The following is a 26,712-nucleotide window of genomic DNA, read 5'->3' on the forward strand; positions in this document are numbered from 1 at the left end:
GGGTTTTATAATGAATGGTTCATAAGGCATAATACTTGCCAAGGTTTTGCAAATGGTTGCAAGCAAAGTGGGCTCACGTTGGAGGAAAACTTGTTGTTAACCTAGCTTGAGCTAGAGTCGTACTAGGATGGGTGACCTCCCAAGTAATGTGCTTCACCTCTAAGAGCATCACCTAGATGCTATGAGTTTTTAGTGTTCCATTCATTCTCATGAAAGATGGGTTCTTATTAACCACTACTTGTGAAACATGGGTCAATGAATTTGATTCAAAAACTACACAATTAAATCCTAGTAGGAATATCACAATTTCACTTGTTGTGGAAAATATCTCATGTTTGACAACTTATTGCTTATGTTAATAACATAATTACACCATATAAGTTACGTCTGACAAGTAAATTACAGCTAAGTTGCAGCTTCATTATTCAAGAATAAATCGAAACCACACTTCTCCTAACACTCCATGCATTCAATCTGAGGAGGTCATTGGAAAAGGCATGTTGCTTGAGAAGAAGATTTAAAGAGAGTAAAGGAGAAATCTTCTATCACTGATATCAGGTCAGAGGACGAACACTAAAGAAGAAGCTGACTAACTCAATGGGACTAACTTTTATTTTCTAGAGAGCTGACTATCCTGATATCTATCAGGCCAACTGATGTCTATCAAGAGGCCAACTGGATTGCTGACACTGTTATATCGAGGGCCGACCTAATGAAATTTTTGCCGAGGCCAGCCTAGTGAAAATTTTGCTAAGACTGACATGCTGATGGCAATTTTATGGAAAGGGGCAAACTTCTGAAGTTTCCCAGAGTGCAGACTTATCAAAAAGGCCTATTGAGCCCATAAAAGGGTCTGCTAAGGCCAACTTCAATAATTTCCCTTATTAAAGATTTCTGCTATGGATTGTTTATTTTAATCAAAGGCACTTTGACATCTAGAATCACAAAATACTTGCCATTCATTAGTATAAGAATTGCTATAGAATAATTCTAAAAACATAAACCAAAACAGCTTTGAATCTTGCAGTTTGTTATAAGAATCATGAGGAAACCTTGTTAAAATTGTTCATTTCTAATGACTTAATCCCAAAAGTTCAGACTTCAGAGTGTAACTTCCAAGATCTTTCAAAAAGAGTGGAAAAAAAAAAGTTAAAAAAGTAGTAGTATATTTTAAAAATCTACAGCTCTTAACTAAGTTGAGTAAGAATAGGTCACTATCAAAGCATCTACTTAGGATGAAAAACCTAAGGAATCAACTCTCTCTTATATATAAAGTTTAAACTGATAGATGAAGATTACTTAAATTCTCCGGTCATCAATGATTTGCCACCAACCTTTAAAACATATTTTTTTTACATAGTGATAAAATACTTGGATTTGACATATCAAAATATGACTTGAACTTAGTTTTGCAAAAACTTGCCAAAAAATTTGAACACAGAAAAATATATTTCCAAAATTAATTTAAAAACGTGCATAATTCTTCAATACAAAAAAAATGCATAAGACTGGACTAAGAGAACTGACAGATAGTTTTCCAGTCATTCAACAATGAAAAACATAAATTCATACATCATACTGTCATATGATCATAAATTACAAATCCATATTCAAATTTTACAAGTTTCTTCTATAGGCAAAACTTATAAGTGCATGCTAATGATTTTGATTGAGGAAGAATATCCTCCTCAAAATATCATGGGGAACACATCCAATTAAGCCCCAACTTAATCCTCAGCCTTGCCTTTTGCCTCCTCTTGTACAACTACATCTGCCACTGATTCTGCTGCTTCTCTCTTAAAATGAGCATAAATGAATCTTAAGTGTTGAAAAAAGAACAAAAATCTGTTATCTGCTAACAAAAATCTATTATCTAGCAGCTGACAAAACAAAAAACCTATGAAATTTTGTGGAAAGAAGTATATTGTGACTGATCTCAAGCAATATAGAATGGATCCCCTAATCATTGGGCAAGGTGGTTTGTAAAAACTAGCTGAACCTATCACAATTAATTTGCACACCTTGTGCAAAAAAAGTAGCATTTTGAAGCATGACAACATGTTCGTTATCTCAATCTTCAACATTTAACCAAATGGAACAGAGCCAAAATGGCTCGTAGGTTGTTACAAATCAAATGAAGAAGGATATACGTGTGAAGTATTTGACTGATAAGAAAAAATGGAAGTTGTTGCCTAAGTAAGGTGTATGGCATATGCTAGCTCTCAATGTTGTAGCTCCATCAATTCTAAAGGACAAGCCAAGGCCTAGGCCCAATGAAAGCCAATTGGAGGTGTCAGACTAGCACTTGTGATCAAAAAATGGACAGAGCTGAGCCAATGCTTAAGGAAGGCTAATCTTTTTTAAATTTAGGCTGTGCAGGACTAGGCCAAAATCAAGACAATGCAAACTTTCTCAGCATATAGGCAAAATCCATATGCAATCAAATGATAAGCATTATACTATCCAAAATGGTGTTTGCATTTCAAAAGCTCACTTCATACATACTTCCAAGATTTAACAGCAATACATAACCCTTCAAATGTAATTACAAATATTTCTTCTTTTAGGAATTGCAAGTCTTATAGACCACTGATTATGTATGCTAGAGGAACATCTAAAACAAAACTAATGAGGGGGAGATTATTAAGTTTTAAGATTGGCGATGTGGTAGAATCAGAGAGCATAGCACAAGAGCTTGGTGTCTTTATTCTATATTGACAGTAAGAGAAATAAGGGCATACAGCAATTGAAAACCTAGAGTCTAGACTAATCAAAGAACAAAGGCATGCAACAACTTTCTCTATAATATTGCTTCAACTGGCCATCAACAACCCCTTCTGCCAAATGAAACTGCATATATAGACATCATTGCACGCATCTCCCACCAGAAATAACTGTCCCTAAAAGAGGACATTTTGGGGACATGGGGATAACTAGGAGCATCCCCACCCTGTCCCTTTTTTGGAAAAAAAAATAAGAAGCATTTCCAGTACTTCCTTTTTTCCTAGAACTCAACTTTTGGGGAAAAATGAATGGATGGGCCCACAAGAACCCCAACACCCCCTTTAAACCCATCTAAAACAGCCATAAAACAACTTCAAAAAAAGGCAAACTCTTTTTGGCATTTTCCAAATTGTTAAAAAGAAACAAGAAAGAAAGAGAAAGAGCAGCAGACAGGAAAAGAATAGCAACAGAAAGAAGATAAAAAAGCATCAATCTGAGTTATTGAGGTAAATTTAACATCCGTTATTCATTTTTCCAAATTCTCTTGCATTTTTGGGGGTTTTCTTAAGGTTCCAAACACTTGGAAAGGGTTTCTGTTTATTTTTGTTCAATGTTTGCACTTACAACTCTATTTTAAATTTTGAACCACCAACAACAGTGAGTAGCAAAAGTGAAGAGATTGAACTTTAAATTCAACAAAGAATTAAAGGTTGTAGAAGTATGACTGCCACTTGGGGTTCTTCTGGAAATCAAAGTGTGGCAGAGACTTTGAATTCAAGTAACCCATTTGAATTTCTCAACTCCTTTGACAATGTACAAAATAATACAAAAGAAATCTGAGACAAAATCTAATCATAAATCACATCTTCCATCATTCATAAGATCTAACTGCATGAAAAGTTAAAACAGCATGGTGGGCTGCACATCAATCAAGAACATCAGAGGCAGGAAAAAATCATTATTTCACTATGTTCTCCCAAGTTTCTGCGACAGGGATGGCTGGGGATGGCGGGACGGGTTTCCAGGACAGCAAAAAAATTTACCGATTTTGGGGACGGGGGTTGGGTGCGGAGGGAGAATTTTAAAATATACACTGAAATTTGCAAATATACATGTCATTCATATGAAACTAGGCACAAAGCATGTACATTGTCATTTAAACATTATAAAGCCTTAACATACACCATTAACATTAACCTTAACATTATTTCCAAAAACACATTTTGGGGAGATGGGAGTTCTGAAGAAGAGTTTCAGCCTTTTCATCCTGTTAGAATGACATCTCTTAGAAGATTGAAGACCTACAGGTTTGAAATATCATCCAAGGGTTTTCACTTGCACAGATCAGACCATTTCTTGCAGTGGTAATCAAATTATGAGAATTTTTAATTAGAAATCAGATTTGCAGATCAGGAAAGTTAATGACAGATTTGCAGACCAGATTAAGGATTATGATTTTCCAGCTGTCATTGGGTCCTGGAGCCAGCCTACCACTCGGGAATGCATTATATTTCAGACCCTGCTTGGACATGAGCCGTTAGAATTGAAGATCTGATCACTACTTCCATTGATCTAGGCAGAATTCAAAACATTTAGCAGTCAACAAATACAGCGCAAGGGTCACTGAGGGTCATACACACAAATACTAGCCGTACATCAGCTTGCAGCTACAATTCTTCATCCTTGCAAGTTAGTTTTATTTTCAAAAGCAGTTGGAGGGTGTGTTTAGTAGTCAGCAATACAGTGCAGAGGTCCCAGAGGGTCATACTCACAAATGCCAGCCCCACATCAACCTGTAGCTACAATTCTTCAGCTGTATAAGTTTGTTTGCTTCTCAAAATCAGTTGGAGGGTGTGTTTAAGCATATTGGTGAAGATTTCAGATTTGGGACATTGCAAGGAAACCAAAATTAGTTGATGTTATTCCCCAGCTGCCTATAATACCTGTTATGGCTATGTACAACTTGGGAACTTTTAAATAAAACAGATTTGAAATCAGTTTGGTGTCTAGTTTTAGAATTAGTTGTTTTTGCATTTTGGTTATTTATTTTCCCGACATTGTATTTTGTTTCCCAAACCACACAGAAAAGGAAAAATACAAAACCCCCCAAAATCAGAAAAGCATAAAACTCCATCTCTTCTTCAAAGCTCCATCTCCCCCAATTTTTTTGTTTTGACTTGCAAAACATTGGGGACAGACGGCCGTCCCTGGGACGGTCGAGGGACATCTGTGATGTCCCCTTCCATCCCAGGGATGTCCATATGTCCCCAAAAAATTTCTCAGACGTCCCCGGGACATTTCCTGTCAATTTTGAAAAACTGGGGACGGCTGGGGCATGTCCCATACCCATTCCTCCGTCCTGCGGACCTGCCGGGGAACACAGTTTTTCATTCATGCTTGTAAAACTCAGACTGGGCAATAATTGGCAGGCCCAGAAAACCTCGAAGATAATACCATTGATATTTTATGTAAAAAATAGAGAAACTGGAATGGGACATTTGTCAAAGACACATACTTGCATCTTGGTCTGACACAAGTTGAATAGAATTGTTATTGATCACTATTTTTCAAAGCTACCAAGAGATGGGGATACTTGGAGACGTCAAAGACCAGTAGCAGTACTGGCAAAACTAATTTTCAAAAATAGGAGGGGAGTTCCTTGGAGACACCAATTTTTAATATAATTTAATAAACTCCAGAAAATACCATGACAATGAACTTTGAAAACAAGAACAGAGGTAAAGTTTAACATTAACCTTATATTGATAAAAACAAAAAAAATTGCCTGTGCTTCTACTACCATCGCCAGTCAAGTTCAATGAGAGTATGATAATATAGGTGTTGATCCCCCTCAAAATAGTTGGCTAAATAGTAAAGGCAATATCTCTTTAGAGCATTATAATAACCAAAAACCAGTCAACTGTTTATGTCTCTCTCAGAAAGTCTACACTATCAGTAGATCTGATCACCGTAACTTTGCATAAGAAATTTGTTTTCTTGCAGCACTGTCTGCTTATTAGTTATTTCCCTTCGACTTTCCTTTTCTGTAGGTCTTTTTCTGTTTGCCATCCTTTTTTGTCTATAATATTTTGCCCTAGTTTTGTTTATTGGCAGGAGACCTCAATTTCTGCTCGGAAGTCTTTGGAGATGACAGCCAGTAGAACCCTATGTGTCAAGACATTCCAAGGAATTCTCCAGTACTGGAGACATGTCTTGGGGGGTAAGAGACACATTTCCCAATAGTCAATGCTATCTTCACACGATCCTCTATCCTTGTACATTATTCAATTAAAATCTTCCAAAAAGGATATTGAACAAGCAATATTAATGAAGGGAGTGCCTACCAATAAGAGGAAAATGCAAAGCCTTTGTCAAATTATTCTCTAAAATAAAATCATTTGGATGTATAAATTTAAATTACTTTCATCCTTGTCTAGCTAATGCCTGAACATAAAACATGCTGATCACGAAACTTAAATGTTTACAACCATGTTGTTGGGGAAAAAAAAAAGTAAGTTTGTCATCTGACCATAGTACCAAATGAATATGCATCCATTTGCTAAATGCTTCCCTCTCACCAAAATAATATTACTTCAATGGCATAAAAATTATTTATATAACTCATATTTGAAGACAAACTTTTTAATTAATAAATGAAATAAAATAAACAAAAAAAAGAAAAACTTAATTCACATGATAAACAATAATTAAATTAATTAATTAATTATTTCAAAATCTGTAAAAAAATTAAATATAAAGTATAATATTGTTGGTGAATTTTATTTAAAATATCACCATGCTAACAAGATTTAATTAATATGAAAAATTGTGGCAACAGCAAACATTTGTGAGTTTCCCAAATCAAAATGCCAAAAAAATAGTGCTTTAATCCAAAGATAGAAAAAAGAAAATAGAGTGCTAATGTCTTCATAGACATCACCATAGAAATCCTTTGCTCCAGCTAGTAGTCTTGATTCTCCACTTCTCAATCTTAACATTTTCTTGCCATCATTGTGTCATCTATCACTAAAAGCCTTTTAAAAAAAGACATTTCAAAATGATTCACTTTTATATTGTGCTGAGACAATTTTTCAATGGATATAGAGAAAAAACTCGTGGGTTTTAGCAATTATTTCATGAACAATAGCTGCACAATTTTTCATTTATCTGGTGACAAGTTAGTTAGCGAACAACTCATCGCACTCGCAAAGATTGTCTACTGTGATTTCATCTTCTACAAAGGATTTGGCTGTGCTACAACAATCAGTCGTAACTGACTTCAATAAAACTAGAAAACAAAATGAAATTTGATTTTGGCCGATCCCTAACTCCAAATATAAGCTTCTGCTACCACCATTTTGGATGAGTACACCTAAACAATAACTGCATTCTCTTCATAACCACTTCAAACATATAAAAAATCAAAATCAGGTCTGCAAAGTTAAAATCAGGTATATTCACATAAACATGGGGACCCACCCCCCAAAAAAACAAAAGAAATCCTTGTCATTTCAGAGACAGGGGGGTGTCCAAGATGAGGGGTCAAGGAAGGTTCATACCCTCGTAGAACTGCCATTACCACTAGGACTCTAGCGATGTATTTGGGATGATGGGTCCCAAGGATGACCAAGCATCCCACAACCCATTCTAGGGACACACAAAAGACTTGCGTCTTAGGTCAGAAAAAAGGTACAAAATTAAAATTTATTTTTTGCTTGATCGCCCAAGGTTGAAACCTAATGGCTAGTGGACCACCCATTCCCTCTAAAGTCTATAAATCACTGTTAAATCCTCATATGAATTCACTCACAATTTCAACAGCTAGGTTGAAGAGGAACAAGAGTGTGAATGAAATGTTGCAAGAGCAAAGGGGTTGAGGAGTAAGAAGAAGAGGGAGTAGCAAGGTTCTACACCAATTTGGAAGGATTTTTCAGGCTTGGCCTAGGATTCTATGACTGTTTTTTCTGTAGTTCCACAGACTTCCCTGACTAGGGGATGCAGCAATGAGGGGATGGATTTTAGAGATGGAGGGATCAAGGGCCTAAGTTTGGGTACAACAAGAGGACGGCAAGTCGGCAACAAAATGGCATTGGTGGGTGGGGCATTGATACACAAACTGAGTTAAATTGAAATCTTCAACGCAAAATTTGCAATATCACATCTCTACAAAGGCCAAAAGATAGGCAAAAAAAATCACAAAGTTAAAGGTAGTAATCACTATTTTAATGGCATGTTTGGTGTAGCAAGTGATCTGGTGACATCTCTAGCAGAGGTAGCAAAGGCGATGTTTTGGGGGGGCATTTACTCCAAGTCCCCATGTATTGGAAATGTCTCCATACAGAGGATGTGAATTTTTTTCAGATGGGGGGGGTGGGGGGGTGGAGCAAACGTGTCCCATGGAACAGTGTTTTTTCAAGTTCCATTTTCAAATTTTAATTATAATTATAATTTCAAAGACATGGCTGCAAGTGCATACTAGATTCATTGCAATGTTTTTTTTTTTTTTTTTGATGAATAGTCCCTTCTCTATTAAATTAAAATACAAAAGTAACATATTCACAAAAAAAGGGCCGGGGATTTTTATTCATTGTTCATATTGTTATTTAGATTCACCATTGAAATTTAAATTTTATCTTCAAATTTGTCAAACTAGGTTGAAACTTCAAGAATTGTGAACTTACAAAATTTTAAAATTATTGTGTTTTATGTTCTAGTGCCCCTGTCCCCTGCCTTTGTACCCCCATCCCCACCCATAATGTTTTGAGACCTGAGGACTTGGGGTTCTATTGCCTAAGAAAGCCCTTTCTACTAGTACTGACTTAACTTGAGCTTCGATTTTGATACAACCCACCAATTGCATCTATTGATTAGGGACAGTGATATATTTTCTTTGTTTTTGTCATTTTATAGCTGAGACTTGGCACCTTCGACATTTTCATTGTAATTATCGTATAAAATCTTAGTTGTTGATCCTACAACTAATACATATTCAGGTTCGGATTTGGATTCCCAAATTTGGCAAAAACGATTTCCCAACAGTTTTCGGTACCATGGGTATATGTAAATAGTTTCATATGTGTGTGCATCTATGTAGATAGAAAAATGGTTTGCGCTAGAATTTTATGGCAGCACTAGTAGAGGTATCATCCACCTCCTTCATACTAGAGAAAAAGGCGTGGAAGCATGTGATCGTTTGGGAGACCAGAAAACTAGAAGTACATAGTTGAGATATACAAGGCTTAAGCTATGCAATGTCTCTGATGATAATGTAGCTATACATGTGCCTACTATTTTGTCTCATGATGCTACAAGATTCTAGCCGTACTTTGCAAAGAAGAGTAACAAAGATGTCAAGTTCTACTTAGGAGTCTATGCAAGAAAGGCTAGGCAGAAATGCAAATTCACAAGTGATGATCATAACCTTATATTTGTTTTATTCAATGAGCAGTTGAAGGATGATATAGATGATGCCATTACCAAATTCTTGTTTTCCAATGGCATTCTATTTCATGTAGCTCAATCTCCTTATCATTAGTAGATGATGTTGATCATGGCTAGGGGAGGACCATCATATGGGCCAAAAGGGAGACAAAATAGAGGACCGTGATCTTGGAAATTAAACTATTCAGAGATAAATATGTTGCTCAAGACAATTAAGGAATGTTGGGTCAAAAGTGGATGCAATATAGGCATGTATGGGTGGAAAAACATTAGGCATTGTCCACTCATCAATATCATGCTTACATGTACAAAGAGCCCATATTTTAAAGCAGTTAATTTTACAAGGCATTACAATAGTGCTGATTGTCAATATCTGATCCTCAAGCATTCTCTTGAGGAGGTTGGACCACAAAATGTGGTCCAATTAGTGATAAATGCAATCCATGTGTGCAAAGCCACAAGGAAATTAGTTTAAGCAGCTTATAGGCATATTTTATCAACTCCTTTTTTTGTGCATGTTATGAATATTTGCACTCAAGGACATGGGAATGATTGAGTGGATCAAAGTAGTGACCAATATGCTGGAGATGTGTAGATAATATCTACAACCACCACACTCAACATTAACTCTTCAAAAGATTCTCTAAGGAGTTCTTGAAACCTATTGAGACTATAGAAGCATCCTATTTCATTTACTTGGAGAGGATAATTGAGTTATAAGAGGCATTCCAGGAAATGGTCATGATAGTAGAATGTAATGAATGTGCCAATTCCAAGACAAAGCAAAGGAGGGTGAAGGAAATAGTTAGGAGTAACATTTTACTGGGTGATGCAAAATACATAGTCTCCATCATGTTGATGTGTGTTTTATGACCACACCAACACAAGATAATATATAAAGGTATCTTATCCTCTCATGGACAAAATCTAATGTATGCTAAGATGGTGAAAGATCATACATGTGATTCCAAGGTACCTTTAATTTATGGATAAGCTCAAAGGTTGTTGTGATATGCTGGTAATCTAAGAGGCCTTACGTTTGAATCGTTCTTCACCTCTATAGTGATATTGGTTGGAATTTCATCTAATATTGCAATCTTGTAATGCTTCTTCAAATAGACACAATTGAAATCAACTAAAATTAAAGGGGAAGGGGTTCGAAGGATCTAAATCTACTCCTAAGGGCAATGATATCAATGGATACTACTCCAGTAGACAAACTCCCAATAACCAAGCATCCATAAAAAGGGGGCTTAGGCTAATTTTACATGAGAACTTAAAATCGGCAAACTACCAAAACTAAAAGGCCTAGAAAGTCATCAAACACCATTACATTTTCCATTGAAATTGAAGTACTTTATCTAACAATTAAGAAATTAGAAAGACACAATGCAATGAGTTGAAATAAACATGAATCCACTATATCTTCAAAGAAAACTCTTTTTATTTCCCTAAGACTTTACAACAATATCTTTCCCTTCTACTCTACTTCTACTTTAAGAAGAAAAGAGCTAACTATCTACCTATTTATCTATGAATCTTTCTAGTCTTATCCATTACAAATGAGAAGGTGCGACCTTAATTTGAAACAAAATAAACGACCTAGATTTTACCACCTTAACCCTAATTAGGGTTAGGGCAAGACGAGAGAAACTCCAATTAATAATAGGGTCTTGTTGTGACCTTTTAATACATCGCCAATCGGGACCCCTTGCTTTTTGGTTTGCTTGCTCCCTTTTGGCTTTGTTTTCTTGATAGTTCTAGCATCAGTCTCCTAAACCCTCTCAAGTTCTGAGTGAGAAGCAATGAATTTTGCAAAGTCTAGATTGAAGAGTTGTTTCTTACCTCTTGGGATTTTAGTTTTCAAGGCATTTTTATGTTTTTGGATAAATTTTTTGAGGTCAAACTCAAAGCCTGTCTAGAATGAATCAACTGAATTTTAGGTTGTTTGATCAAAAAAGGCACTGGAAAAGTATCTGAGAAAGTGAAAAGGAAATGAAAAGCATCCCAAAGGGAAAAACATGGAGAATAGTTCAAGCCTAATAAACGTCTCTAAATAGAATTCAGAAATAGGGAAGCATGGAAAAGCATGAAAGTTTACCAAGCATGGGAGGGTTCCTTGATTTCATTTCATCAATGCTGAAAAATGTAAAGATGTGAGAAAATGGTCAAGCATTGATTATCATTGCATGAAGGAATAGCAAAATGACTATGTTTAAAAATTTAGGAACACAAAATCAAACAAACAAGGAAGGTTTGAAAATCAAAAATATTCTTCACCATAATTGATTAATGTCGATGACCATTATACACAAAATCAAATTTGCATCCAATAGTGTAGTCATATAAAAACACTTATGTACTCAAAGAACCCCCATGGCTGCTAATCGAAGAGAAGCAAGGAATGTTTCAAAACTTCGAAGTCTATTCGAAAGCTTAATGTGTTTGTGGGTGTTGTTTCTCAAATGTTACAAAATCCTCATCTATTATCATACACCAATAAATGCAGACTAGAAGTGTTGGAGAAACCTTGTCTCCAATGTCGAGTCTGTGATCAAGGCAATATTCAAAGGCCCAAGAATTTGGCATCATATTCGAATTACACCTAGTAGCACATATTTGACAAAGCCAAGAAATTTTCAAAAACACCAAAATCATTTGCAAGGTCTTGTTTGCACTCAATGACACCATTTCATGGCAACCGGAATGTTTATGAATGTGAAAATTCTCCTTTGAAGTGTAATTGTGCCTAGTAGCATGGAATCACAAGTGACACGAAGAGTAGGAAATTATGAAAAAATCATTTTTATTGTCTAGACTGCACCTATAAAAGCTCAAACATGAGTGCTAAGAAATTATTTTGGAAAATTGAAATCCACACACAGACATCAAATGTGCTCACCTTGCTAAAACCCCTCATTTCACCATGAGAAAAGACTATGAGTGCCAAGGACTCAGAGGGAACCATATATAGTAAATGAGAATGCTTCGAAAATGGAAAAGCTCCATCATATAGCTGTAGATATCCCTGAGCACAAAATCACCATAGCCATGGGAGTGTTGCAAAGTAAAAATCTGTGATTGGGGTTCCAAGTGTTCTTAGAGTGCAACTTTCATCATATCAAGAAAATGCATTGAGGTGAAAAAGTCCACCTATATGTTCAATACGTGCTCGTAAGCGTGATTTTGCTAAGGGCATGGAATTGCACTCACATAAGAGAATCTGTCACAAGGCTAAGAATGCGCTATTACATCCCAATTTTTGATCTAATTTAAAATGTTCATATAGCTGTTGAGGTTCACATTAAGTCAATTGATAGTTAAATTTGTTATAATCTTGCGAAATGGTAAGATGGTTAGTCATTATAATTTCATGTGAAGATAACATATTAGTTGATTATTTTATCATGAATTCATGAAATTAAAAAGGTGGTTAGTAGTTATGATTATTTGTGATTAAATAACTTGTTATGGTAATATGATTTAACTGCGGAGAATTTCCTTGTAGGAAGCACGTTGAAAGGGTGGAAGCATTGTCAAAAAAGAATTCGGCATAGGAGCATCACCATCACTGGGCAAATAGGTATGAATCGTGAAATCACCATAGTTGAGGACCTAACAACTTGAACATCAGGATACAATTGAGGGAACCACATGAGCTATAAAATAAACATTTAAAACATTAATCATTTTAATTAAAAATAATGTGTACCTCAAATGATTTTTGGTTGACTTTTCCACCACATCATTATAATACATATTTATGTGCGTACACTTAAATATAAATTAAAGGTGACATCATAATATTATTCTTATACAAGATTTTATCTATTTAATATGTAAATTTAAATGCATGTACAAGAAGATAAAACAAATCTTCCAAGATGAAACATGTATTTAGATATACATATTTTATAAGGTACAACCTTGGATAAGCATTTAATATGTGTCATCTTAATAAAATATATTTACGTGCAAGTAAATAAATATGTTTATATTATTCTTTTGATTTGTAAACTTCCAAATTCTTTTTCTTATTTATTCAATTCTTTACTTGAAACTGATTGAACACTTGGCATATTTATTTGGCGTCCAAGAGCCAAGTCTCTTCTTGATAAGTTATGGCTTCTTGGAAGCCAAAGAGGCTTCTGAATACCTCTTTATATTATGAAAGTCGTGAGAGACCATTGAGTCTCATTCCTCACGAGATATCCTTCTGCAGATTTCCTTCCATTCTTTTCCTGCATATTTTCTACCACAATGATTTTCATTTCGTCTATACTCTTGCTGAATACGTGATTGCAATCACACTAAGATTGCATTCGGAGTTCTTTTTGTGAAGGTGCTCGCCGATAACGTTTAACCAAGATTCATGTTACTTTTCGATTTCTTTTTACTGCATCCGACTTGCTCCTTTTGGCTTCCGTGTTCTTCCTATATTCTAGATACCTCTATAGATACAGTGTGATATCTCTGAAATTTACCATTGTTATTCATTGCATATTTCTTCCACGAATTGCCATTGATGATTTACTGAAGACGTGATTGTTAATCACATTGGAGTTTGCATTTCTTCCATGAAGGGTGGGGCTGATTAATAGTGCCCAGCAGACGATTAGTGCCTAGCAGAAGCTGATTATTAGCGCCCAACAGACACCATTCTATTTCCAGATTTAACCAAGTTATGTGGTGTTTATATTCCAAGCTTTACAATGTATTTTATTCTCAGATATCGCTGCATTCCAATTTATTACAGCAGTAAGATACAGTCTTCTATCATGATGCAAATCATTTGCTTAAACATCATTAGATAGACCATCTCTAAGATAGAGCTGTTTATGATAAATAAAAGCCAAGTATCAATGACATGATATCATATTTTATTTATGCCGTTGAAAGTCAGAATCAAATGATAATTATTATACAAGTCTTAAGATTATATTCTCAGGTCACAAAAATGTGATTTGCTGAAAAACATGTAACATTCTTATATCAGTTGAGGATCAACAGAAAGAGCTGGTTGCTCTGAGATTCAAACACTTGGGACTCACCTAGCTATATAGCCAAGGAAAAGGGTGAAGAGGTGAGAGAAAGGAATCTATAATAACATGAAACAGAATCAGATGTGACATAACAATGTTTATTATATTTAAAAGGAATTATTTAATAGCTCATGCATGATCATGCTTATTGTTTTCTCCCGTTGCAAGTCAAGTGGTGTGATTAGATACTAGGATGCTCAATGGCTAACAAGGTGTTCCATGTCTATTCCGGGTAGGGAGGGCTTTTCTAGATAAAGAAAGTGTTGGGATAAGTTTAAGGTCCGTGGTTGGGTGGTTAAGCCCCTGACAATGCTTTTCCTCTCCACAAGATGTCAAGACGTGTATCAAATAAAAATAAGCTATACATTCAAATGTTTGTCGGAAACAGGTATTTTTACATTTATGATGTATATTCAAGTAGAAGATAAGATTAATTGAGTTGTATCATCATTACAGTTATTTCTTTAAATGAAAGCAACTATTATCGTCAATATAATTGGCAACCAGTTAGATCGGTTGATCTTCTAACTGAACGTGGAATATATTTATTTGCAAGCGATAGATTTATCTGATGGATTGGTTATTTCAATCTTTCATTTATAAGAATAATGATTATGAGCATATCTTCTAATCTTATGTTATTGCCACATTTAAGCAATCGGAAGGAAAGGAATGGTACAGTGGTATTGACGCCCCAAATAATACAATGGTATCTGATGCCCTAAATGATACAGTGGTATCCGATGCCCTAAATGATCCAATGGTAATTGATACAATGGTATTTGAAGCCCTAAATTATACAGTGGTATCTGATGCCCTAAATGATCCAATGATAATTGATGCCCTAATTGATACAGTGGTATGTGATGCCCTAAATGATATAGTCGTATTTGAAGGTAATCATCATTTGATATTGATATAGTGGTATTTGATGGTAATTGTCATTTGATTTTGATATGGTGGTATTTGATGGTAATCGTCAAATGATCCTAAGTGATATTTGTGGACTAATCTAAGTGATTGCAGAAGCATCCCTACATTGATTTTCGGTTTGAATTTCATGATATGTAGATATTAATTCCCATAGTAAATTCATTGATGGTGTTTTCAGATGTTAGTTATAAGTTTTCCATTTAAGTAATTGTAACTGTTAATCTCATTCACATGAACATAACTAATATAACTGTCTTCCTATGAAAATGAAGTAATAATTGTATTTCTTTGATATGTTAGTTGTTAACTAAGACCCGGGAAAAATTGGATGTTACATGCGCCCATGATCACAAATATATAGATATCAAGGAATTTCTTTTGACATTTAGAATTCTTGCATAGCTCATGTGTACTCTATAACACTAAAGCTCCTCGACTAAGTAAAATATCAAAATTAGAAGTCCTTTGCAAAAATGCACTCAAGAATAATGATTATCAAATGGAAACTTCAGCGCTAATTAAATGCAGTTGCCTAAATCTAACTCAATGTCAATTTTGCAAGTTGAGGGTCACATGTCTATATAAGAAATGGACTTCTTATTTTATTCGCAAATCAAAAAATTCCAAAGCCAAGAGTAAAGTTGAGGATATTGAAGGATTAATCAAGAGGTGTGAGTTTTCAAGAAGAAGTGTGAGAATTCTGAAGAGAAAAAAATTGGAGAGAGAAAACTTCTTTCTAGAGGGGAAAAGTTTTTTAGTAAATTTTCAAAAAATTCTTCTCCAAAGTTAGAAATTGTTCCATGATTAAAGAAATTTAATCTAAATTTTTATTCCTTGCATGTTCTTATGTTTGTAATTTTGTTTTGCAAGGAAAATGACAAAACCCATAGGATTGAGTTTGTCCAGATCAATGTTGATCAAGAATGAGCAGACAAGATTTTATCCAAAGTCAAAGATAGCGTTGGACTAGAAGGATGTCACAAATTTGAGTGCCCTTTAAATGAGAGAATTTAATTAAGGAATGTTTAGTTACAAGGATCATGCTTCACAAACCTAGCCAACTACATAGTCATGAACGAGATTGTAGCAGTGTCTCGATCTATGTTGGCCATTTAGCATGCAAAATTGATTGTGGAATGTGTGAGGCATTATAATCTAGAAGACGGAACAGTCAAAAGCCCAAATGAAGCAGTGCTAATTGACCTCTCCTCTGACAATTTTAAAAGCCTTTGGGATCCCAACATACAAGTCAATGGTACTAAAGTCGAAAGAGAAAGCACTCAAGTCTATACATGTGAGATTGACAATTATGAGGGGGTGATCAACCAAAAATGAATACGGAAGGTCAAGCCTCACCATTCTAAATTACCCAAGTAGTTGGTTTGGTTGGACCTTCAACAAGAGTACACTAACTTGGTTATGATGTTATGCAGGATATTTGGCATTCCACGGTCCTTTACGTTCGAGCCTTGGATGTGGTATTTGATTGAGCAAGTAACAAAAGGGATCAATGCTCTAGATTGGGTTGGAATGATCAGTAATAATTTGGACAAGCAACTCATAAACTTGTACCAATCAAGCAAGTTCTACATGAGCTCATATATGGTACACATGTTGGCCAAGAAGATGAAGTAGGAAGGATTAAGGTGCAAGGGGCCAAAAGGAAGTGGTCCAAGCCATGTGAAAGTGCATAAGTGTTATGCTTTCTTGTAGCTCTACACTAAGGATGACTTTATGAGGGTCAACGGTGTCTTTTTGTATGTCCATTATTAGAACTTTGCAAGGCAACTTCTATACAAGGCTTTCAGCTAACGCAATGAAGTTGGTAGAGAAGTATGGAGCATGGTTCATCTAGTTCCTGACCTTCTCCTACATCCAATTGCTAGGGTTTTCTTCAAAACCATATAGATTTTTAAGGTATCTAATTGACAAGATGGTACTCCTAAAAGACACCAAGAAGTTGATGCCATATGACAAGATTCAAAAAGGAGGAAGAAATCAGGGCTTGACTTCCTAGTCGCCATAGGTGATGAAGATGAAATGTGTACCTGTCTATAAGTAATTGAAATATTAGCAAATAAGCTACACCTATATTGTGTAGCATTTTACCCACTGAGATTGGGCTATGATCTACACAATAAAATCAAAGTGGTGGGTGGTGTGAAATGCCAACGCAAGGTTCACCTTGAATATTTTTGGGCCAATGTTGCAGATGAGTACAAGGCCAAAAGGAGGATGTTTTCCAAATTGCCACTCAACATGATCAGTTGTATGCAAAATCACCCAGACACTGAACTAAGTAGATAAGATAAGATAGGATAAGATAATATTAATGTCCAACCAAAAACACAAGGGTTCATGCAATTGAGCATACAAACAAAAGAGCTAACAAAGTAGTTGCACCAAACGGTGTTTGAGAAGTAACATAACAAGACACGCAACTAAAAAAACCAAGGTAAGGATTAAGGGTCCTTCCTTGGAACAAAGAAATCAGCCACAAAAGGGTATAACCATGAATGATCCAGAGTTTTAGATACTTGTCGAGAACCACTAGATGAGTGTCATTGCCTAGAAAGACTAGTGCAGTGTCGGACGGATCTGGAGTGAGTAGTGTTGGATGGCCTTTTCGCACCTCGTAGTGGAGATAGGGGAGACAAAAAGGTAGTGATCAACTGGTCTAAAATATGGCCCTGGGGTATGAGTGACAGCAAGGTATGTTCACGGAGCTAAGGGGCCTCCCGTAGGTAAAGTGCAAGGCACCGCTGGTCAATATAATTAAAGCATGCTAAAAGAGAAAAGCAATCTCTGAATAGGCAATAAAATTTGTCTCTGATCTCATAGTAGATAGGACAGCGAAATATAAAGTGAGTCTCAGTCTCCACCTCTGCTAAAGTTCAGTACACAGTCGATAGATACAGTCCTCTCTAACCATATGGTGATCAGTCTAGACCTGAAGGTGGCAAGAGACAACTCTAAATGAGCCCAAAGAGAATCTCAAAGCATGACTCCAGCGTCGATAAAGATAAGGTCGGACAATAATACCATTCTGAATCTCAAGAAAATGCTCAGCATAAAAGGCCATCTTCGGACCTAATCCGCCAAAAGGATTACATTAGGTAGTGATAATGTATTGTCTATAGATATCTTGTATGACATGCTCATTCAACTCCTGACGTAAAGGAAGGAGGTGAGCAGGAGCATCCAACAAGAACTAGTAAGGAGGAAGACAATCAATCTCAATCTCGATCGAACTCAAGATAGAGGTGGCCTAAGCATACCAACAACAAGATCTAGTGCTAGTGTCGGATCTCATAACCATAACAAACAAACAATATGCCAAATGAGAATATTTGTGTCAGTCAACAGCCGAATCCGTAAAGCCTCGAAGCCGATGGAGAAACCAAATCAAGTCAAAAATGGTTGTAAGTTTGAAAGGATGAGCTCTAAACTTGGCCAAAAAAATGTTGTGGAGGGAGAGTCTGTGACATCTAATGATATGTCATAAAAGTAACGTCTAAACACGCTCAATAGAGGCCCAATCGGAAGCAAGAAGAAAAGGTCCCCAAACCACCGAGCCATAAAGAACAGTTGGTCGAACCAAGGAGTCAAGAAGGGACTTGTCTCCTAAGTTGGAAACCGTGGCAATGGTCTCATCCCATCTCATGAGGTTCATGGATATGGTCCAAACTCTCATGTGGTGACTTGAACGTGGATTGTTTGTTCTTGTATGTATTGGGGGTTGTCTTAGAACCCTTGTGAAATGTTGATATATTTTCTTATGCATTGTTTTTATGGATGCACTTATGTTCATGGTGTTATTTCCATGTTTCAAAAACAATTATTCAATGCATATTTAGCCATATGTTTCAAGGGTTCCTTGGCAAACCATTACACAAACAGTCTATTGGGTGGAAAGGAGGTAAACTACACCATCAACATAGTCTTTCAAAATAAACTCATCTCCTATGGCTCATGTCTTTGGAGACGAAAACTTCTTCCAAGGTTCTTGTTTCACTAGTGTACTAATATCCTTCAAAGCTTCTAGCATTTTCTCCCAAGGTGGGAGGATCACCTCTTTTAAGGGATTCATAATTGTCTTTTGGAAAATTTAGTAAAAATTCAACATATTACAGTTCCAATCACTCAAAAATAGTTCAAGATAAAAGAAAAATTCCTCAAAGAAGGTTAAAGACCAATGTAAGGTTAAAGTGATAGTCAATTTTTTTAAACAAAGGAGAAGAATACTCCTTATATAAGCAGTTAGAGAGGATTTTCTATAACATAAACAATCGAGAACTAAAGACAAAATAAAAAGTCAATACACTAACAAAACAACTCGCTGAATAGAAATTTATAAAAACCAGCTAAATTACTTAAATGACTATTATATATTAAATATTACAATATTACTTTGATGGTCATTCTATTAACTACCATGCAAAAGACATGACATGATCTCCTGGGAGGTTGTCTTTTCAGCACAAATGCATAGAAGGTTGACTCCTCTGAATTGTCTGTGACATGAGCTTGTCGTTGAGATCCTCCCTAGTTAGAATTTTTATCAGCTAACCACTTTTTGCAGATTTTCTTGATATGACCAAATTTAACACAATAGTGACACGTGGTAGATTTAAGAATCATTGAAGAATTATCATGTTCACTTTGTCGTTTTTATTGAGTGGAAGTGCCTTTGCCTTTGTCCTTGGTAATAAATGCCTATTCCACTCTAGCTTATGTCACTACTGCTACTAAATTGTTGTTTCCATGTGGCTAGTTGTAAGAGATTGTTACACAGCTCATCAAACATCAAATAAACATTGGTAGAGGTGATGTTGAGAGTTTCGAAAAAGTGCTCATAAGATTGTAGTAAACTTTTCGACATGATAACTACCATATCATCTTCTTCCATCTTGTGACCAAATGCCTCCAAATGATCGCAAATGTCTTCGAGACATTTTTTCATTCATCATAATCAAGAACAATATATTTTAAAGAAGAAAACTCTACCTCTATCTGGTCTCTCAAGCAAATCCTTCAATTATTCCAAACCTCTGTAGCAATCTTGTCAAATGGCACTTTCAAAAGCATCTCATTAGTGACAAACAACTTGAGTAGCATGATTGCTTCCCGATTATGCTCATCAAACTTTTCCTAGTCTTTATCTGCAGCTTTGGGACAAGTAAATATACCAAGAACATGTTGATCAAGACATTAGTACTCAAAAAAAGAGCATCCTTTATTTCCAACTATTGTATAGGTCTTTGCGTTGGTCTGCTGAGTGTTCCAATATGATTTTGGGTAGCAAGGTCATCCCTCTAGTTGTCTAAAGGCATGGAAAAAAAAAGAAAAACTGCAACTTCTCAAGTACCTTTGATTTTTGTTGATAAAAATTCAGCAGAAAAAATTTGAAACTCGTGATATTGCTTTAAAAAATCACGCAAAAATTCTACATACATCAAAAAATTGTCTTCCAAAGACATCTTGTCATCAGCATAATTAAGAACACATTTTAAGGAAGAAAGCTCTTCCTTTATCTGATGCCTCACGTGAATCCTTCAAGTGACTCCAAATTCTATAGCAGTCTTGCCAAATGGCACTTTTGGAAGCATCTCATCAAGACAAACAACTTGAGTAGTATAACCACTTCCCAATCATGTTCGTCAAACTTTTCCTAGTCTTTATCTACAGCTATGGAACAAGTAGATATACCAAGAACATGCTGATCAAGACATTGGTATCAAAAATGTCAATTATCCTTTATTTACAGGTATTGTAGATCTTGACATTGGACCATTTAGTGCCTTCCAACATGATGTTGGGTAACAAAGCCATTCCTCTAGTTTCCAAGGGCACAAAAAACAAGTAAAAATGCAACTTCTCAATTACCTTTGATTTTTTATTGATTCCAAATCGAAAAAAAAAAAAACTTTGAAACCCATGATTTGTTTTAAGAAACCATGCAAAAAAATTGAATACCCATGACTGTCAAAAAAATCATTGAAAAACTTGCTACATGCCCACAATTTTTATCCAAAAAATCATAAAAAATCAAGTCACTAATTCTCTACAGTAACATCAATGATTTTGTTAAAAAAAAATCATAAAAAACTTTTGCTAAAGAACATTGCTCACCTATGTTATGCTGAATTTCTAGGACGGAGGGACAAGGAAACAAGTTTCTAGGGCTTTATATATAGATAGATAGATAGATAGATAGATCTAAATTTTCAAATATATTCATGAATTTCAGAACAAGAAGTTCCAAATAATCTGATAATGATGCTTGAACATATGCCTAGATTTTAATTCATAGTTCTAGATAGCTTTCTTGGAGGTAGTCAAGTAAATGCATGGATAGAACAAACATTTACTATGTGTCAGTACTATAAAATCAATTATTGGACACACAGTTGTCTATTGTTAAGAGACAAATTAATTAATAGCCATTTTTGCTAAAATATGTTTAGCACATACTGCAATGCAAACTGCAAACAAACCATAATCAACCATCTTCAAAATGCTTAGTATGAAATAGTAAATCCTAATTATTGCAGGCAAACATTGACAGTTTTTAAATACAATAAAGTTATAAACTACTTAAAAAAAATTGCAAAGCTTTAATTAAAAAAAAATTTAATGCATCGATGTTGTTGCGACTCAGAAACATCAAGTTGTCCCCAGGATTGTTGAGGGACGGTTTGGCTATTCCCAGGATGGTCAACACTTAGTGGAAACACATTGACCGCTTTGAAAGTTTCTAGTATGCATTTCCAACTTTTTGAGCTAGTCAGGGATGGCTTGAAAATGTCCCCAATCGTCCCCCAATCCTTGTTTCAAAAACTTGGGGTTTAGGAGTGGAAACACATTTCTGGGTAACAAAGTCATTTGCCCTAGAAACTCTAGGCGCGACCTTAAGAAAGCTAGAAGAAAGTGTGATTTTTATTAAAAAAATCACTAGAAATTTGTTTCAAAGATAGAAAAGCCATAATTTTGTCCAAAAAAACGTAAAAAAAGGTTGTTATAAACAATACCACAAATTATTTTTTAAATCGTTAAATCCTACATGCAATGTAAGCAAAATTCACCCATCATTTTGTGAAAAAATGTCAAAATTCCTTGTTTTGTATGAAAAAAAGGGTAGGAAGTTAACAACAATAATTTTTGTCGAAAAATCATTAAAAACATAGCAAACTCAGTCCCTTTATTTCTAATAAAACCCAAAATCGAACCCAACTCCCTTTGTTTCTTAAAAAACACAAGATCAATCAAATGCATTTGCAAAAGGATACCTTGCATGCCCTAAAAATCTTATGCACACAAAAACAAAGGTTTACTGCACTAGCAAAGAACAAACCACATCTTTTGTTTTTAATAAATTGCCAAAAATACAAAGAACTTAGGCTCAAAATTCAGCACACCTAGGAAAAAAATCTTCATAATGATCAAGAAAGCCCTTTATGCTCAAAAACTAATGCACAACTTGGAGCACAAGAAAGACTTCACATGTTAGATGCAGGTGGGAAGAAAAGTTGAATAGGAGAAAAAATAGTCACTCAATCTTCCAAGACAATACATGATAATAATATCTTTGGTGAACCATGTGATTTGTACAGAAAGCTAGATAGAGGGTAGCGAAAAAGGCCACCATAAAGATCTTGTGCCTTCTAATCACATGAGCTTGACATGCACAAAGAAAACCATAGGTACCCAGATATGGCCCACACACCGATGTGAAAGAAAGATAAGGCCGCATTGCCAGCCACAATGCTTCAGAAAATCCATCCAGGAAAAAACATGAGCAGCAAACAAGTAATGTTAAGACCAAGAACCCTTGATGTAGCAAAAATCTCCACGTGAATAAAAATTTGTGAACTTTTGCAAGAGACTAAAGAATCCCACATGTTTTTTTCTAGGGTTATAAGCCATGTTCATTATTTTCAAAAAAATTGATCAAAAAAAAAAGTGCCGCAAAATTTCTAGGAATTGTTCACAAATTTATTTTTATTTTTTTTAAAATCAACTAAAAATAGTAACCCTCAATTTAATTGTTTTAAATATCAAGCAAAATACTTCTAAAATTTTCTCAAACTATTTAGATAAAATGGCAACATCTTTCAAAAAGTTCCCCAAAAAAGTGTCTATCCTCTAATACCATGAAATGATAATTCATTATTTTAAACAAAGAAGAGGTTTATTTTTTATATAAACAATTCATGAGGACCTTTCTTTAACAAAAATGATCGAGAACTAAAGGAAGAATAGAAAGTTACTAAAATAACTAAACAGATTAGTGAAGATAAAGTTATTCAAAAAACTAAACAACTTAAATAACCATTATAAGCTATAAATTACAATATTAGTTTAATAAGGATGACTCTCTACTTGACATGTCAAGAAGAGTGAGCCAAGTTTTAGAGTAGGAAGCTAAGTTATTCTTTGTTTTAGTTTATAAAAGCATCTATGTTTTCCTTGATGCTAGTGTTTTTCATTTTGTCTGCATAGGAAACTAAGCCTATGATGTTATGATACCACATATAAAGAGTCACAAATTCACTAATAGAAATGTTGACACTTACCTAGGAAACTAAGCCTATCATGTTATGATACCATGTGTAAAGAGCCACAAATGCTGATGCAGGAGCATCGAGCGTGGTTTTGAGTGGACCCTATATCCGCAAGCTTAGGATTATATTTGGGGCATCCCTGTGGACCATTTCCTATGTTTGCATAACTATTGGCTTGTTTGCATTGGAGTTAAGGATCTTTTGGTGGCTGTTGGTAGCATGTTCTTCCTTTGTTGGACAGACTTTAGATATTATTTTCGCAATCTTCAATCCATGGAAGCTAGCTTATGTGACCCTGGATCTAGATCATTGGCTAGCATGTGGACCTTTGACTAAGGCTGCATGGTTTTCTTTTATCATAGGAGCTACTTATGTTTGTAAACTTGGGGCTTGTCCTAAGTGTTTGTTTAATATAATCTATTAGGCCGACTTGTGACTTGACATGGTCTAAGTATAGAGTCTTGTGATGTCTAGAGTAAAGGTAATAAGCATGGAGTAGCTAGGAGCATCCTGAGGGATGACAGCTTGGAGATGGAAGTTTGCATATGAGATTTGAGTAGTTTCTTTGTTTGTAATGGTCATAACTAGGAATGCCTTACAGTCCGGCATGTTGGATATAAACCTTATGATTCTATTATGTTGCAGAGCATTGTTTTGAATCTGAATCTTTGTGTTTATTGTTATTTTTTGTTGTGTGGTTATTTGTTGGGGGCTTGGTCACCTCCATTGGGGGTACACCCAGCCTTGCACTACATCAATTGGTATTAGAGAAAATTTTTGATCTTGCATCTATTGTGTAGAGGATCGATCGACTCTGGAGCCCTAGATATCTTTGTTGTGAGGAGGTAGATCGTGGTTCTAGCTCGCAATTGCAAAGGACTCACAGATGGAATGTTTTGGTTGTGAAACCTTGATGTGAGAAGATGGAGTTTTCCTTGAGTGAACAGATCGCCGAATTTGGGCAGGTTGTGAAGATGGAAACCAGATCACAGAGTGTGAGGCAGCTGGAGCCTTGCAATCAAATCATAATGTGAGGCAGTTGCACTTTGAGAGGAACCTGATGGATAAGTTGGATCAGTTTTGGGATAAATTTAATAAGAGGATAGAAGAGAACAGGCAGTCTTGTTTGAGTTGGCATCTACTGATCAGAAAGAGAGTTGTCTAGTCAGTTAGAAGGATTGTGTAAGGAAGAAGACAAATTGCTGAAGTACATAATGACTTTGCTGAAGTTTATGAGGTATCTTTTGATTTTCATGAGCAAATGTATGGATCTAACATGGAAATTGCAGAGCATCTTATTGTGGACAATGCGATCGTTGATGATGAGAATTTCACTTGTATTGATGAGTAATCACATATTGCTGTTGATATGGTCAGGTTTTCTATTGCTGCTGATATGGATATGGACCTACATGTTGTTGTTGTGGATATGTTGCCACTAAGGCGGAGTTGGATTTACATGTTGCCAATGTGGCTTTACTTGTTGAGGATCTACAAGTTGCTACTAATGTGAATGTGGATTTACTTGTGGTTAACATGGTTGAGAATCTACATGTTGCTAATATTTTGGATTTAGATTTACATGTTGTTGCTGATTTGGTTTTAGATTTTCAGGATTCTTCTATTATGGTTTTTATTTATGAGAATGTTACTATTATGGATTGTGATAAATTGCAAAGATTACTTGTGGATCATTATGTTTTCTAGTTTGTTCCTATGAGTGACCATGCTGATTGGGTAGCTGTGGCACAAAAGATTTTGATGTTTGAATGGATGAAGATGAGATGGTTAATTTGTAGATTTATTCTCTTATCTTTGATGGATTGGAAGCCTAAGATGAAGATGAAGTTGGGTGCAAATATTTCTTTTGGCATCAAAGTGTGGAAAACACTTTTCTATTTACCTCGGGAGTTTGATGCAGGAGCATCGAGCATGGTTTTGGGTGGACCCTATGTCAACGAGCTTAGGGTTATGTTTGGGGCATCCATGTGGACCATTTCCTATGTCTGCATAACTATTGGCTTTTTCGTATTGGAGTTAGAGATCTTTTGCTGGCTGCTAGTAGCGTGTTCTTCCTTTGTTGGACAGACTTCGGAGATTGTTTCTGCAATCTTCGATCCATGGGAATTAGCTTATGCAACCTTGGGTCTGGATTATTGGTTAGTGTGTCAACCTATGTCTAAGGCCATATGGTTTTATTTTTATCATAGGAGTTAGTTATGTTTGTAAACTTGGGGCCTATCCTAAGTGTTTATTTAAAGTAATCTGTCAGGCCAACTTGTGACTTGACATGGTATAAGTATAGAGTCTTGCGATGTCTATAGTAAAGGTAGTAAGCATGAAGTAGCTAGGAGCATCCTAAGGGATGATAGCTTGGAGATGGAAGTTTGCATATGAGATTTGAGTTGTTTCTTTGTTTGTAATGGCCATAACCAGGAAGGCCTTGCAGCCCGGCATGTTGAATGTAAATCTTATGATTCTATTATGTTAAAAGAGCATTGGTTTGGATCTGAATCTTTTGTTTATTGTTATCTTTTGTTGTGTGGTTATTTGTTGGGGGCTTGGTCACCTCCTTTGGAGGTACACCTAGCCTTGCACTACATCAATTGGTATTAGAGAAAATTTTCAATCTTGCATCTATTGTTTAGAGGATCGATTGATTGTGGAGCCCTAGATATCTTTGTTGTGAGTTGGTAGATCGTGGTTCTAGCTCGCAATTGCAAAGGACCCACAGATGGAATGTTTTGGTTGTGAAACCTTAATGTGAGAAGATGGAGTTTTCCTTGAGTGAACATATCACCAAATTGGGGCAAGTTGTGAAGATGGAAAGAAGATTGCGGGGTGTGAGGCAGTTGGAGTCTTGCAATCAAATTGCAGATGTGAGGCAATTGCACTTTGAGAGGAACCTGATGGATAAGTTGGATCGGTTTTGGGATAAATTCAATAAGAGGATTGAAGAGATGAGGCGATCTTGTTTGAGTTGGCATCTACTGATCAGAAAGAGAGTT

The 26,712-nt window shown here is 35.6% G+C and overlaps 1 protein-coding gene across 4 annotated transcripts in view; it reads right to left on the reverse strand.

Annotated features, from left to right (window-relative positions):
• LOC149572385 (protein IQ-DOMAIN 5-like) overlaps window positions 1-26,712 on the reverse strand; it is a 90,932-nt gene that overhangs the window by 38,319 nt on the left and 25,901 nt on the right. The window lies entirely within an intron of this gene.

The sequence above is a fragment of the Cupressus sempervirens genome, chromosome 2, assembly GCF_028749045.1.
Source record: "Cupressus sempervirens isolate cs-2001-9-10 chromosome 2, ASM2874904v1, whole genome shotgun sequence".
NCBI classification, from domain to species: Eukaryota; Viridiplantae; Streptophyta; class Pinopsida; order Cupressales; family Cupressaceae; genus Cupressus; species Cupressus sempervirens.